Genomic DNA, 13,530 nt, shown 5'->3' with positions numbered 1-13,530 from the left:
TGTTCCATTGCCCTGCAGTTGGGAAGGAACCGAATGCAAACCTCAGTGAGGATGAGATAATTTCCTGTGTGAATTATTGACTTACATTGCTCTCATTCTATTGCCTGTTAGACTTCAACAAATATTGCCCAACTGTTAGGTCTGACTGACCCTAGGTGAGACCCAAAATCAGCCTACTTATGTCCTTGTGGTCAAAAAAAAAAAAAAAAGGGCACTAAAGTTTGGGAGATTATGCCAAGTATTGCTGACACCTTCCAATATGGCTGTTATTGATCTAAGTATTGATTGGATATTTGTCAAACATGAATGAATTCTCACTTCTCAGTACCGATGGTCCTACTCTAAAGGAATGTGTTTTGGTTTCCCACCCCCCCAGTAATAGGAATTACTGCTTTTGAACTGTTCTAGGGAACAATAAGGTCATTCAGTTATGCATCTGTCTTGCTATATAGACTTTTTTCACGAAATTTTGTATTAATATAGCACTCCTTTTGGAGGGAGAAAAGGTTATGTGAAAATCAGATTCCTCAGTCCTCTATCATCCAGCACCAGTATACTAGCACCTCGTTGTTCAGTCACTAAGTTGTGTCCGACTCTCTGTGACCCAGTGGACTGCAGCACACCAGCTTCCCTGTCCTTCACTATCTCCCAGAGTATTCTTGCCTTGAGAACCCTATGAACAGTACACCAGTACTGCAGGCTGATAATCTTCTGACGATAACATTTTCCTTCACTTGGTATGTTGCAGGTAGATAGAGGTTAGTAGAAGATTTTTCTTCGCCCCACAAATTTGGAAAATATCATTATTTATAAGCTATTTTATACTATTTCTAGAATCTAGTATCTTCCTGACTGTTTAAAATTAGCTTGTCTTTTTTAAACATGCAAAACTAATGCTCAAAAGAAAAGCATCAACAGAAAAAACACGGATAGCCTTAATTAGATGTGAGCATGAAGCTTTAATCACGTCTGATGTTAAAGTAATACAGTTTTTATTGAGGTGTGCTAAATGATTCAGGTGGCTGGCAGGTTGGTTACCACAAGTCATTAGACTGTGAGGGAATTTCATGGGCTCTTGTGTGCATCTAGATACTAGCACACTGACTGTGGGAACCTTTCTTCTCCAAAGCAATTTTCCCTTTCAGAAAACCAAACAATGCCTCTCCTTTAGATTCCAGAAGCCCACCTAGAATGGGACTAGACTGTGGGTACAAAGTAGAGCTCACCTTGTGATTCTTTTCCTATTTGAAGACAACAAAATGAATCTGGTTCTTTGGAAAGACAATAGTGTGCAAATGTGCCTCATAGATGAAAGCTAACATTAAATACTTCATTTTATGGCATTCTGGTGCTGGGAAAGATTGAAGGCAGGAGAAGGTGACGACAGAAGATGAGATGGTTGGATGGCATCACTGACTCAATGGACATGAGTCTGAGCAAGCTCCAGGAATTGGTGATGGACAAGGAAGCCTGGTGTGCTGCAGTCCATGGGGGTCACAGAGTCAGACACGACTGAGCGACTGAACTGATGGCATTCTGAGGTTTCTTGCTTTTGCTACTTGAGGGTGTGATGTTCATGTTACTTGTGTGTCATTTGTAATGGGGTGGCCTGGCTTTGTGTGCAGATGTGCCCCATTCTTTTCCATTATGGAAAGCAAATAATATGATTGTAATAATTCCTGGTATCAGATTATAAAAGCAGCATCTTTAGAATCTGCAAATGTGCTGTTTTTATTTTATCCCTTTGTTTATACACAGATTAAAACATGATCCCCCATGGCTACAGCTTGTAATTAAATGGTGTTCTAAGGCTGTCACAGAGCAAGGGAGCAGTGCTTGAGTGACTTTGAAATAGAGTCAACACCTGAGGAGTAAGTTTTCTCCTTTGTCTTTCCCTTGGCCTTGAATGTTTTGATAATGTTGAAAAGACATAATAAAAACTGTTATTATTTAATGAGCAAAGAAATGTAGCTAGTCACTACACCGCCTGCTGCAGGAAAGAAAGATTTTTAATATTACTTGAAGGATCACAGGGTTGGGGGTGGATATTTTCCATATAATTAATTTCATCTTAATTTGCTTGGTTTTCTGTAGATCATCAGATAGAAACTGCAATATGTTTCTTTGTCTCTTTTATCCCCCTGAAGTCTCAGCATAATTTAGAACTAGGGAAAAGCAATTCTTTCGCACTTTACATGCAAGTCACAGTTTCCTTATTGGGTTCCAAAGGATCCCTGGTCTCCAAGCTCCAGTACACAGCTGCCACTGCATATGTTACTGCTGAAAATGAAAACTTGCTGAAATAATCATTCCCTGTGTTTTTAAAAGGCTGTGTTTAAAGTACTACTTGACACATCTCATCTCTTTAGGGAACTTGAGTTCATAATCACTAAACAGCAGAGCCAATGAAACCCTAAGGTTTATTTTTTTGTATTTAATATTGGATATTATGAACAATATTAAGAATTGCTAATAATCAAATTCATTTGAGCCTGAAGCATTATATGTACTTTAGTTTCTAGCATGCAAAACACAAAGATAAATTAACACAGTAGTGAATATAAAATTTGGGTACTTTTCCATGCACATTATTTAAAAATGTAAATTCTTATATGTACACAAAACTAGTATGACTTTTGTTTAAAACTATTAAAGGCTTTATTAATTTTTTCTCTTCTGTAATCTTGCTGCTGATTATTTCCAGCACTCTCTATAAGTAGCAAAAGTAGAAAATAATGTTTCCCTTGCTTTGCTAGCATATAGAATCCATACCAGTGACCTTAAATCACAGGATACATGATATCTTCCATCTAAGTAGAGACACTTCCAAGCCTAGATGTCTGTGGACTTCTGGTTCCTTTATTACATGTAAATAAGATAGTAAATAATATAGCTCCCACCCAATAATTTTCCAAAGTTAACATGGAGAAAGAATCATCTGGACATAGCCAGGATCTCCATTCATTTTAAAGTTAAGATCCTTCTGAAAATAAAAACTTTTGTTATCAGCATCCCTGCAAGGTGAAATTAAAAGTATAAGTAAATGGAAGTTAGTCTGGGCAGAATTCACTGACAGCCCAAAAAGCAAATTAACATTTAGGATTTCCTACCTTTTTCTTTCAAGCAAATAAGAATAACAAGGCAATTTTCTCAAAAGCCCCAAGCATATTTTAGGAGTTTTGCTTTCCCACCTTTCCCCCTCCTCCCCCACCCACATTCTGGATTGTCAAACAGAAATAGGAAACATTTCCAAATGAAAAATTATTCCAAGTGTGGTTTTAATCCAATAATCATTACCAGATTGAATTTCAAAGAATTCTAAAGATTTTTGTTTTTATGTTTGAAAGAAAAAAATAAGTTGCATTTGAATAATATTTCAGTGGTTTTGTAAATAATATTTATGTTTAAATTTAAATACAAAGTGTGGATAATTTAAGGTAATAATTTCAGTAATTACAGAGTCCCCTTTTAGCTAAGTCTTAATCAGCATGGAAGAAGATCTTTTTGTGGCTTCATTTCATTCAGATGATGTCAGCAGATTCTGAGGCAGGAAAATAGATATATGTTCCTTTGATGTTTTTCTTGGGAAAGTTGGAAGCGTATCCTGTAAGGAAGATACGTTTCTCCTTGCCTGCTTAATAGCCCCCAGAGACACAGGAAGTGACCGTATAGCTCATATTTTATTATTATACAGCCATACAATTTTTAAATAATTCAGTGATTAATTTTATTAGTTAGAAAAGTTATATGTATGGCCAATATAAAATAATTTGTAAAAATCCCTGTCTAACTACTTAAAGGTGGGGGAAAAAAGCTATTTATGACTTGAACCGTTTAGTTCTTTTTAAATAAAACTTATACTGATCAGATACTCTGCTATGGAAGTGGCCTTAACAATTCATGGGCACAGTGTTTATCCTGTTATAGTCCATTTTACGTCTATGCTTGATTCTCAATAAACGTGTCTTCCTTGACCAAACCCACTGAAAATTAAAATGATTTCAACTACGATGGTTACTAGGTTGAGCTGTATGGATGAATTTTCGTAAAATTCCTTTTAAAAATCTTTTGTTCACCTACCTTAATAAAAAATTCTAGTAAATAGTGTAAACTCTAGAGAAGAACATGTTTAGAATACCACATATGGCAAGCTAGCACTATCTGGAATTAAATTTTACATGAACTTAATCATCCTTTATGAAGATTACACCTCAAAATACCTACACTCTCAAAACGATTTACAGATCAGGAACATTATTCATCATTATTTAGTATATCTAAGAAAAACACATTATATAATATGCTTAATTTCCCCCATTTGAGGTTGTGACAGAACTCATTATAAAATTTTTTTACAAATATCTTAATTTGAGAGGAAATATATATTTTAAAAATATAAAACCTGTTGACTGACTGATTTCTTATGTGGGAGTCTGCATAAGAAATAACAGAGAATGGGATACTGGTCCTGCCAATGAAAGAGGGGAGGACTGTGGTTGTGGACCCTGAGTGGACGCTACCCAGCAGATGGACTGACCATTTGTGAGAAGCAAGAGACCAGAAGCCGAGAGTGACTTCAAACTTGCCAGACTCTAGATTTGAGTAGCCCGCCAGAAAATGATTATATGAACGGATATAGTGGAAATAGGAATTTGGGAATACTATAATGATTTCAGTTTTGAATCTTTTGAGTTTCGCTGAACCTCCAGGACAGGATATTTAGATGAGAGATGGAAACAACTGATTGTTTAAATGTTGAGGCTGGGGAAATAGCTGTGGGAATCTTCTATACCCATATCTATCTCTGTATTTGCTGATTGAAAATAAGAAATGAACAATGAATAAGAGAATGATTACCTATAACCCTGCTATCCAGAAACAATCAAATAATATCATTATAGTATAATAAGTAGTTCCTTCTTCAGTCTTTCCACTACACACATATACATACATAAATGTGTTTTTCATCCACTCACCTGCATGCATAACTATTCTGTTACACAACTTTTAAGCAAACAGCTAAGGTGTTTTAGCATAACATTGTTACAAAGTCCTAGAGTTGACATGTCACATTGTGACCAAATTGCAATAATAGTAGCTAGGAGAAAAGAATAATAGACTGGGAGAGCACCTGATTAGGTGCTGGTAAATGAGTCTTTTTTAGCATACCTTGTTTAAAAGAGGATTTGAATCCAAAGAAAAACCTATTCAAAAATACTGTATTTTAAGTCAACATATCAAATCAAAATTGTCTCACTGAATTCCTTCTGCCTTCCTAATGCTTGATCCTCTTCAGTCTGAGACATGATTACAGCCAAGTTAATTAGCATAATCAAATAACTGTTTGGCAAATCTTTTATTACATTAAGAAAAAGAGCTTGCTCTAGGTTGGTCTACATCACAATTATGGCAGTCCTGTTTGAACCTGTGATAATGGTTTTAGACATTAGAGCCTCAAATTGCTGAGTTTCAGAAGTCCCAACCAAAACTGCAGTTCCCTGCAATGTCTTAGTGCAGGCACACAAGAAGGGGGAAAAAATTACTCAGAGAAGAAAATTATATATAAATCTAAAGTATGAAAAACATTGCCTTAATCTGTGCTTCAGTAACATAGTATAAAGCTACAAAGAACAGTGGGTCTGTGCCTCTCAAGTCTCCAGTGAGAAAAACATCCAAAAGTTCACAGAGCTCAATTGTTTTTCCAAAATGCCCGATTAGGAAAATCAATTAACTAGGCATAATGGGCCCTGTGATGAAATTGCTTCATTTTGTTGGACTAGGAAGAAAAACTGTGAAAACCCAATTTTTCCTCTTGCTGTACCCTTCCACAAAGCTATGATGAATAGGAAGATGCCTTACAGTGTCTCAACCTGGTTTACTCTCAGCTACCAGTTATGACATCTCAAACTCTTTCTCACAGAATTCTGATTTTTATGTAAAATCTGAGCAGCTTTTTACTTTTTAAGGTTAACACTGTGTGTTAGGATCCTGGTCTCCCAAGACTAGCTTTTAAATAGAATTTAATCACTTCAAGTTATCCTTTCTGTAGAGATCTGGAAAATAAATAGACCTAAATCTTTCTCTTTTTGGTTTCATTTTTCATACTAATAGTGGGTGACGGGGCACGCAGCAACAATGGCCAAAACAAGTGCAAATCATAGTTTCCAGAAATTTTCCAACTTTGTCTTGATAATTATCCCATATTCTGAGAGTCTTGCTGATATCTTTTTCTCCAGAGCATAAAGTTAATCAAATTTTGCTTTTCTTCAATCCCTGGATTTCTCTAGATGATAAAGAGTATTTTGTTATTTCAGATTGGTTCAGCATAAAGGCCTGACAAAACCTGCTGGTGTGAGAATAGGTGTGCGTCCATAGGAAATTTATATAAGCCTGAGTTTATGAGAGTGATTTGCATTTCTGGAGATTACCAGACTCTCTCATCAGATAAGTGTGCCTTCTAGTCTCTAAATCTGAGGTCGTAGTAGGGTTGTGTTCTCACCATGAAAGTTCTGAACTATCTAAGCAGAAACTACAGTCTGAAGTTCTCTGATGCTGCTTGGACCCCAATCCTCTCTCCATCAGATTACTGCCTGAGTGAGTTAATCTCTCTCTGCCTTCGGGTCTCTTCTATGAAAAGAGAGATCATATTACCTGCCTCATAGGGATACAGTGAGAATTCAATACGTTTATGAGATAAAATGGCCCACAACTGTGCCTTTCACATTGCAAGCACTGGTAATTACTATCATTGTGAGGATTTATTTTGTCATGAAGTTGGGTTAGGTCTACATTGGCATTGTGGTACAGAATTGTGTCCCCCACAAAATTTGTGTATTGAAGTCCTAACCCTCAGAACCTCAGAATGTGACTGTATTTGGAGATAGGGTCTTTAAAGAGATGATCTAGAATGAGGTTGTTAGGGTAGACTTTAATCCGATATGACTGATATCCTTCGAGAAGAAAAGGTTAGAGCACAGACACAAAAGGAGGGCCATGTGAGGACACTGGGAGAAGATGGACATCTACTAGATAAGGAGCGAGAGACCTCAGAAGAAACCAGCCCTACCAGCACTTTGATCCCCAACTTCTAACTATAGTGAGAAAATAAATTTCTCTTATTTGGAACACCAGACAAAATCAGAGGCACTTTGTTTGGCAGCCCTAGGAGTCATACAAATGGACTTTAAAAATTGAAGTTTTCTAATAAAAGTCCTTGTTTGTGGGCTCTCTTAAAAGGCAAGAGATCTGACAAGGGTAGACTTCCCTCAGCTACATGGAAACAAAAGCTGGCAGTTGAATGACAGAGTTCTTTTTTACTGTTCTTTTTAGAGAGAGAATGGATTATCCAGTTGATCATGAGGCTACCATCTCCCATTTTCTCACATCCAATCCACTAGCTCCATTGGTATGAAGGCACCAGATCTAAAGGTCTGGGCTTGCCAGGTAGCTCAGATGGTAAAGAATCTTCCCATAGTGCTGGAGACCCAGGTTCAATCCGTACGTCCATAAGATCTCCTGGAGTAGGAAAAGGCAACCCACTCCAGTGTTCTTACCTGAAGAACTCTGAGGACAGAGCAGTTTGGCAGGCTATAGTCCATGGGGTTTCAGAGTCAGACACGACTGAGCAACTAACACACTTTCACTTTTTCTAAAGGTCTAGTTCAGTTTTGGTGATTATTACATTGGTTCTGTTTTTCCAAATTTAGCTAGATAATCCTGGTATAGAAAAAGACTTTCTCCTATAAACAATAAATGCTGGAGAGGGTGCAGAGAAAGGGGAACCCTCTTACACTGTTGGTGGGAATGCAAACTAGTATAGCCAGTATGGAGAACAGTGTGGAGATTCCTTAAAAAACTGGAACTAGAACTGCCTTATGACCCAGCAATCCCACTGCTGGGCATACACACCAAGGAAACCAGAACTGAAAGAGACACATGTACCCCAGTGTTCATTGCAACACTATTTGCAATAGCCAGGACATGGAAGCAACCTAGATCTCCATTGTCAGATAAATGAATAAGAAAGCTGTGGTATGTATACACAATGGAATATTACTTAGCTATTAAAAAGAATGCATTTGAATCAGAATCAGTTCTAATGAGGTGGATGAAACTAGAGCCTATTATACAGAGTGAGGTAAGTCAGAAAGAAAAATACCAATACAGTATACTAACACATATATATGGAATTTAGAAAGATGCTAATGATGACCCCTATATACAAGACAGCAAAAGAGACACAGATGTAAAGAACAGACTTTTGGACTCTGTGGGAGAAGGTGAGGGTGAGATGATTTGAGAGAATAGCATTGAAACATGTATATTATCATATGTGAAATAGATCACCAGTCCACGTTTGATGCATGAGGCAGGGTGCTCAGGGCTGGTGCACTGGGATGACCCTGAGGGATGGGATGGGGAGGGAGGTGGGAGGGCGGTTCAGGACGGGTAACACATGTACTCTCATGGCTAATTCATGTCAATGTATGGCAAAACCCACTATAATATTGTAAAGTAATTAGCCTCCGATTAAAATAAATAAATAAATATTTTTTTAAAAGACTTTCTCCTAACCTGATATCCATGGAAAACCTTCACAGGGGTGATAGCGTACTACTGATGAGTTTAGAGTTGATTATGAGTAGTTACTTCTATAATTCTCTTTCTTTCTCTCCTAAACATTATAGGCGGTAAAAAACACATTTTATGTTATGGTGTGTGTGTGTGTGTGTGTGTGTGTGTGTGTGTTGTGACTCCATATTTGAGAATTACTTTCAACAGGACAGAAAACATTTCTGTTTTAAAACAATTTAGGATATCATGAAGCCATAGCCTTCATTTCCCTGATTCTAGCTGGGAACTAATCTACTTTTCCACACGTAACATATTGCCACCTTATTCTGAAAAGCGCCTGTCATTTCTATGACACCAGTGGAAGGTGCTGGGTGGTGTGGCCAGCCAGCGAGGCTCTGCTGAGCACCCTGTGATGAAGACAACACCTGCTCGGAGGCATTCCTTTTCGTGGGTTGCCATTACCACTAGAAGTATGGTTCATGTCTGCTGCTGGCTGGTCAAAGACATAGTGTCAGTTTTTTAATAACAAGCTGTGAGCACTTGCAAGTCAAAGGAAGGGAGGGAGAAAGCGAAGCGTGCCCAATGTTATTTCAATAGGCAAGCTCCAAAGTCTTCTAAGGTTAACATTGCCTAATTAATGACAGCACCAAATGGAGCCAAAAGCGTGAAGTCTGCAAATGGCTAATAATGAGGGTTAGATAGATATACCTCACTTTCCATGTATGTTCATAGGGCTGGCTGAAGAATGTAATTGAAGTTAAAGGGGTTTTCTGCTTATTTCTTATTCTTTAATGCTGAGAGGATGTTTGCTATTCTCTTTTCTTACCTCAAAGAACCTCAATTAATTATAGCAAGTTTTATACCCAGTGGCATCCCTGCTAGAATCCTTGACATAGAAACCCTTGAAGGACATTTCCAGAAGGAGAGGGAGTCACACAGTCTTGTGCATATGTTCAGCCTACATTTATCTCTTTGCAGTTATAGCTGATGGACCCTAACTCTCTCTGGTGTTGGGGAGGTGGGAGGTGGGTTGTTGTTTCCAGCTCCTCATACTTGTGAAAACCAAGGAGTTCCATTCTTTCTTTTAAAGTTCAAGTCATTTTTAACATACCATGACCCTTTAATGAAAACAGCCAGTAAGACAGGATCTGCAAAAGCAAGACATTTTAGGAACAAGGGATTTTTATTTTTTCCCATAGTCTTTGTTTTCCCAGTCTTGAATTAATCACAGCTGTCTTTCACCAGCAAAGGTTATTTTTATCTAGCATGCTTTAAATGAAAAAACAACAACAACAGCAACAAAGGGAGCAATCTGATGTTCTTCAAGCTCCCATAACCTTCCACAGAATGGAGGGAAGCATTAGCTCAGGGCAGCTAAGAATACAGCTTTTAATTATATCTTCCCTGTGTTTACATGAACTTTAGTTTGCATTTCAGAAGCCTTATGGAAGGATTCCTGTGGCTGACCCAGGAGTAGTGGGGAATTTCTCCATCAAGTGAGTATTGATGAGCTGCAAAGTTCAGTGAACAGGAAAATTCTGCTCCTTTTATTGCCAATGTGACAGGTTACTTTATTACCATGCCTTTCACAGCAATTTAACAGTTACCCTGGTAACGGATTCGGTGAGGTAATGGGATCACAGGCATGAGAGCCGAGGCAGGCTGGCCTCGGAGCAGCCATCTGCTGGCTGCTGTTCCGAAGGCTGTCTTCCTGGAGGAACCCTGACAATTGCGGAGCCCGCATGGCAATGAGGCAGGTGAAACCGCAGGCCTGCCCTAGTTAGTTGTACTCTGGTGATTTGTCTTTCTAATTCTATTGAAATAATAATCAGGATTTGTTTCTGATTAATTAACTAACCTTTTGGTAAAAAGATTAGATAACGAAATTGCTGCCTATTCAGAGATAATGAGATTTTTATTACTCTGTCAAAAGAAAAAAAGTACATTTATGTGTCACCAGCCGCTGTGTCAAGAGGAGGGAAAAAAAAGAACTAAGTCTTTGTTGGAGATGTGTATTCCTCAACAGAGGAAGGGCAAGCATCATTTGCCAGGAACGGCCTTACTGGAAGCCTATAGGAAGAGCTTCTAAAACCACAGACAAAGTAATGAACACATTTAGGCCAATAGGCTTTGAGGGAGGGTGCTAATTTGTTTTAAAATGTCTCCTAATGGAAGAGAAATGCTCGGGAGTCTCAGGAACTTGCTTGTACTATGTGGGTGTATTTATGTAAGTGTGAGAGTGTGAAGAAAGCAGTAAAATCTCCTTGCGAGGCTTTAAAATGACATCTGTAGACAGGCTGCTTTCCCCCTGGTCTGCAGATATGTCTCCGGCTTGCAGTACATTTGTCTTCTTGCAGGAGTTGTGCTTGGACAATGGGAAGGGGAAATCAGCCGAGCTTAGCAGGCTGGGAGGTCACCTGTGACTGTCACAGGTAGGCTGCGTTAGGAAATGAATTATTCTAACTGTCTGAGTAAAAAGGGAAGCAGCCCTTCTCCCTACTTCACTCTAAGACGCACAGCCAGTCGATTTAACCTTTTCTCCTAAGAAGTCACAGCTAAGTCCTTTGTTAGAAGAGACTTTCATTTTCTCGCTCCTCTGTAGCTTCTTCAGTGTTGTGATATGGAAAAAAAAGAAAAGAAAAAAAAGAAATCAACCAACCCAGGAAAAGTGTTTCCCTCAGAGAAAGAAATGCCAAATGAGCCAAACGGGCTGCGTGCTGCACTCAGCATCACAGGGAACAAAGCACACTGTATTTCCAAATAGAATTTCACAGAGCTTCAATATTGTTTTAATTGCTAAAACCTGAGGAGGAAACAGAGCGCGTGTCTCTTCCTGCGACGCTGTAAAACCGAGGAGCAGGGAGGAGGGCCAAGCAGCGGGCCGGGACCCAGCTGAGCATTTTGTTCAAATGTCTTTGTGTCACTGCCTTTTCACATTCAATGAGACACTTATGTTTCCTGTGACATCCTGTGGCCTTGGCTGCCTCAGTTTGTGTGTGTATGAACATGAAAAGATTTCAAGTTCTAAAAATGGAAATTTCTGTTCTAAATTTCATATGGTTCACAGACAAGTTGAAACAGATGGGGAAAAAAAAAAGAGTAAAGGGGATCAGATGTACACATTCCAGGGCCTACTTCCACGTCCCTGCCCTGGGGTTCCCACTCTCCTATCCCTCCTTTATTCTAAGCTCCTCCTGCACCTCAGTTGCCAGCTAATGGGCTCCATTTCAGATACGAGATGCCTGACAAAGAAAGAGAAATAAGACGTTAGACAGGAGAACGCTGCTTTCCGGGTGGAGGTTTCTGATAGTTCATTGCCAATAGCTTTTTACAGGAACTTGATCTTGTTGGCGCTGTACCAACTGAAGGGAAAGAATGGGGTAGGGGCGGGGAACCTTTGTCTTCAAACTCCCGGTGAAATATAGGGTTAATATTAGCAATTATTATTAAAATTAGCCAAATGTTATTAAATGATCTTTGTATAGAAGAATAAGTATAGTTTTCCCTTTGGCAGACAATGACATCTGCAGCTCTACATTTTCCTGAAATGACTACACTTAAAAACATTACTTCATTTTCATGGTATTTCTTTTGTGCCTAGGAGCAACCCTGTAATTGTTCACTTCAATTACAACATTACTATTTTAAACTGAAACCCATTTTATCTGCATGCCAGTTTTTTATTTGTTTTACCAACTATATCTATTTCCATTACTGCAAGGCTGATGGTTTGTCTCAAGAGGAAATCAAATCCATTAATTCAGAAATTTCAAGCCCGACTAGCTCTGCCATAAGCAGCATTTCTTATGCTAATAGCAAATGTGCTGAGACTGAAAGGAACTGACGTGGCCCTGTTTTTTATCATAACTTAAGCATTTATGTAAGAAGGCAAATCTAATAGTACTAGGAAACTGTAAGTGTTATTATATATAATTCACTTTCCTGAGATCTGGACAGGGCTCTGGTTTGTGTAGCCATGGTTTAAACCAGACTGCCATGAGACTTTAGCTCACCTGACTTTTCCTATTTAGCCAACATGTGGCTTCACAACAGATACATCTAGCTTGAAACTAGAATTGTATATGCGTTTTTGTTATCTTTTATTCTCAACTTTTTTCTTTCCTCCTTGAAAAATGAGATTTTTGTCAATGCAGCAAAAATATAATTTTGTATTCAGGTGATGTCTGAAACTTAATCCCTGTAGCAGCACTAGCCTGAGACAAACTTGGCCCCATTCTGCTTCATTTTTAATGCACAATGTTTGGGTCCTATCGCATGGTTTGTGTTCAGTTAGATAGCTTGACTCGATAAAATCTGACTCTGACCCAGAAAAAAAGAGAGAGAGAGATTGCTCCTGACTCCTGCTTAAGCTTTTGCAGGCACTGTGACCTGTTTATGTCAATGGTAAAGTGTAAGAGATTACTATCACAGAACCACATCATCTTCTGGGATCTAAAAAGTACAGAAAGCTCTCGAGGACCCTGGCCTGCCTTTGTTACCACAAAGCCCTTCAGTGCTGTAAATCAGTTCTCATTGGGAGCTCTTATACACCAGCCGTCACCGATAAGCTTGGGAGAAGAAGACAAGGCTTTTAGGAACTGCTGAACCATGAAGCTGACCTGCTTAGGGTTTTGTTGTAGGCTATTAAATCCAGGATGGCCGTTTGAAGATGATTCTGCTTTCTTCTTCCTTTGGCCCGGTTAAGCAACTCTACCCCAGCTCATTATTTGACTGATTAAAAAAATAAGAAACAGAGCAACCTGCTGTTTGAGAATACTACCTTCACACATCAATTTTAATGAGTGACTTATGCTGACGTAGTTTATGAGCTCAAGCAACTTGACACTCATTTTGCAGCTAAGAAAAGATTTACTAACTGTACATACTGCTCTGCTTTTGTTGGCATGGGTACCATGATTCTTTTCTCCAAAAACAAACCCAAAATCTTTTGTAAAC

This window comes from Oryx dammah, unplaced genomic scaffold, assembly GCF_014754425.2.
Source record: "Oryx dammah isolate SB20612 unplaced genomic scaffold, SCBI_Odam_1.1 HiC_scaffold_5, whole genome shotgun sequence".
Classification (NCBI taxonomy): Eukaryota; Metazoa; Chordata; class Mammalia; order Artiodactyla; family Bovidae; genus Oryx; species Oryx dammah.
This window is presented reverse-complemented; position numbering follows the sequence as displayed.